We start from the raw sequence: 3,090 nt of genomic DNA, 5'->3' as shown, positions 1-3,090 counted from the left end.
CCACTCCTTGGGAACCCTATATAGGGTCGCTGTGGGTCGGAATCAACTCGATGGCACTTAACAATAACAACCGTAGTAGGAGTCCTGGTGTGGCACTGTGGGTTAATGCGCAAGATTTCAAAGTCATTTGAACTGCAAGGTGTGCTGTTCAAGCTCACCAGTTGCTCCTTGGAAACCTACACAGGGTCACTATGGGTCAGAAGTGACTCGACAGCACTTAACAACAACAACCCTAGTAGCAATACTTTTTGGTTTATCCTGTACTTATAAAATACAGGAAAAGACCGTGGAAATCTTTAATATACCAGAATAGAGATTGTGTTTGGCTCATTTGGTTTGGTTGAGTTTAGCTATAAACTGTGTCACTAATTAGAGTGAGAATGATTTTTGGCTTTGGAATCAGTTGTACCTGAGGATGAGGGTTGACCAGGTCTTATTAATTAAGACATTCTATATTAGACAGAGAAGCTGGGTTCTATGAAGAAAAACATGGCATCAAGACTGGAGGAAGACTCATTAACAACCTGCAATATGCAGACGATACAACCTTGCTTGCTGAAAGTAAAGAGGACTTAAAACATTTATTGATGAAAATCAAAGAGCACAGTTTTCAGTATAGATTGCATCTCAATGTAAAGAAAACAAAAATTCTCACCACTGGACCAGTAAACAACATTCTTATCCAAAGAGAAAAGATTGAAGTTGTCAAGGATTTCATTCTTTTTGGATCAACTATCAATACTCATGGAAGCAACCATCAATAAATCAAATGATGTATTGCATTAGGCAAATCTGCTGCACAAGATCTTTTTAAAGTGTCGAGGAACAAAAGATATCAGCTTGAGGACTAAGGTGCACCTGACGCAAGCCATTTTATTTTCAGTAACCTCATATGCATGCAAAAGCTGGGCAGTGAACAGGGAAGAGCTCAGAAGAACTGACGCTTATGAGTTATGGTGTTGGAGGAGAATATTGAAAGTACCGTGGACTGTCAGAAGAACCAACAGATCTGTTTTTGAAGCAGTGCAGCCAGGGAGCTCCTTGGAGGCCACGATGGCCAAACTTCTTCTCTCATACTTCGGACATACTGTTAGGAGGGACCAGTTACTGGAGAATGATATCATGTTTGGTAAGGTGGAAGGTCAGAGAAAAAGAGGAAGACTCCCAGTGAGATGGATTGGCAAAATGGCAGCAACAATGGGCTCAAGCGTGGCAACAATTGCGAGGTTGGACCAGGACTGGGCAGTGTGGTAGTTCGTTGTGCATAAGGTTGCCATGAGTCAGTACTGACTTGATGGCACCTAAAAACAACATATGAGACAGAGGTCTTTCCTTGTATCTCATGAGTCTTGCTATTTCCTACAACTATCAATAGTTCATATCCCTTATGAAAACTTTCCTTTGTAGTTTGCAAAATTGCCATAGTGGTGACTAACAGTGCCATGTATTCATTAGATAATAAGTTGATGCTGTTTGAATTCCATTTTATTAAACTAAATGTATTGAGCTATAAATTAAATAGTTTCCCCAAGTCAGGTCCTTTTTATGCACCACAAGAATGGACCTAAGTACTCTGTGCATTTTTATTTTCAAGCCAATAGAAAAAAAAAAAAAAAATTCACACGAAACAAAAAACATACCCTATCTTTATTTGATCTCCATTCTTTGTTCTGCCTGTATTTTTAACAACTGTATCACTAAGCTACAACATGCATTATAAAGCAATATGTATTGATAAGTACAAATAAATTTTTAAATAAAACTATTATTTTAGAAAATAGGTGTTTAACAGATATTATGTGAGGTGTAGCAACTATGCTCTCTGAATACTAGTAAAAGGAATGTGGGTGTTTGTATGTGTGTGAGTAAGAAGGTACCTAGAGAGTACATATGTAAGAGAGACCTCACCTATTGTGGGCCAACCCAGGTGGTTAGTGAAGTAAACCCTGAAGGAAGAACTGTAAAAACCAACACTTAGATGCTGAGTAAAATAAGAGAGAGAGGGAGGGAAAGAAGGATGGAAGAAGGGGAGGAAAAAAGGACAAAAGAAAAGCATGGGTGCACATGAAGTAATGCATTAGATGACATCTAGGTTCTAGTCCTGAAAGAAATAATGATCCCTAATAAACAGTGTGCATAGTGAGAAGTATACTCAGTATAAGGTGTTCCAGTTGCCTCTGTGTCTTTGAGGTGATTCCAACTCATAGTAACTCTATAGGACAGAGTAGAACTGACTCATAGAATTCCCTAGGGGTGGCAGCGTGGGAAGTGTGATGGGCTGCTAGTCACAAGGGTCAAATCCACCAGTTGTTCCCAGGGGAAAGAAGAGGCTTTCTGCTTTTGTAAAGATTTATAGCCTTGGAAACCCTAACTGGGGTCACTATGAATTGGCATTAACTAGATGGCAGTAGGTTTGATTTAGTTGTGGAATCTTTACAGTTGTTGTTAAGTGCCATTGAGTCAGTTCTGACCCATAGCGACCCTGTATAGAGTTTCCAAAGAGCAGTGATGAACTTGAACTGCCGACCTTGCAGTCCAAACGGCTCTGCAGTCTGACACATTAACCCACAGTGCCACACCAGGATCTTTACAGCAGCAGAAGATAATTAAAACCCTGTCAGTTAAACTTAGTCTGGATTGTGCACCATTGCCTGGTAACTTCTCATGAATGGGAGTTCTATTTTGTATTTAAATGAATTTTTTAAGTATCTAATACCTGCCCTGTGCTCCCCATTCCTACTCAACACATACAAAGACCTCAGTAATGATTATCACAGGTCAATATTTCTTATTATCTCCTCCCAATTCATAATGAGGTTCCATCATTCTTCTCTAAAGGTAGTGCTTAACTAAAATGGAACAAGATTTGAACTTGATAAAAATTGAACACACAACCCCCAACCACCACCCATGACCCACTACAACTACTTCCCTTGATATCAGAACATGTAAATGGAAAACCTAACTAAACTAAAAATAAACAAGAATTCTCAAATTGTTATTTCATATTTCTCTAAACGCTTGATAGCACAACTGAATAGAACAATAGTTGGTTATCCATACAGGAAAGCAAGCAAGGAAAAGCAAAAA

Source organism: Chrysochloris asiatica, unplaced genomic scaffold (genome assembly GCF_000296735.1).
Source record: "Chrysochloris asiatica unplaced genomic scaffold, ChrAsi1.0 scaffold00143, whole genome shotgun sequence".
Classification (NCBI taxonomy): Eukaryota; Metazoa; Chordata; class Mammalia; order Afrosoricida; family Chrysochloridae; genus Chrysochloris; species Chrysochloris asiatica.
This window is presented reverse-complemented; position numbering follows the sequence as displayed.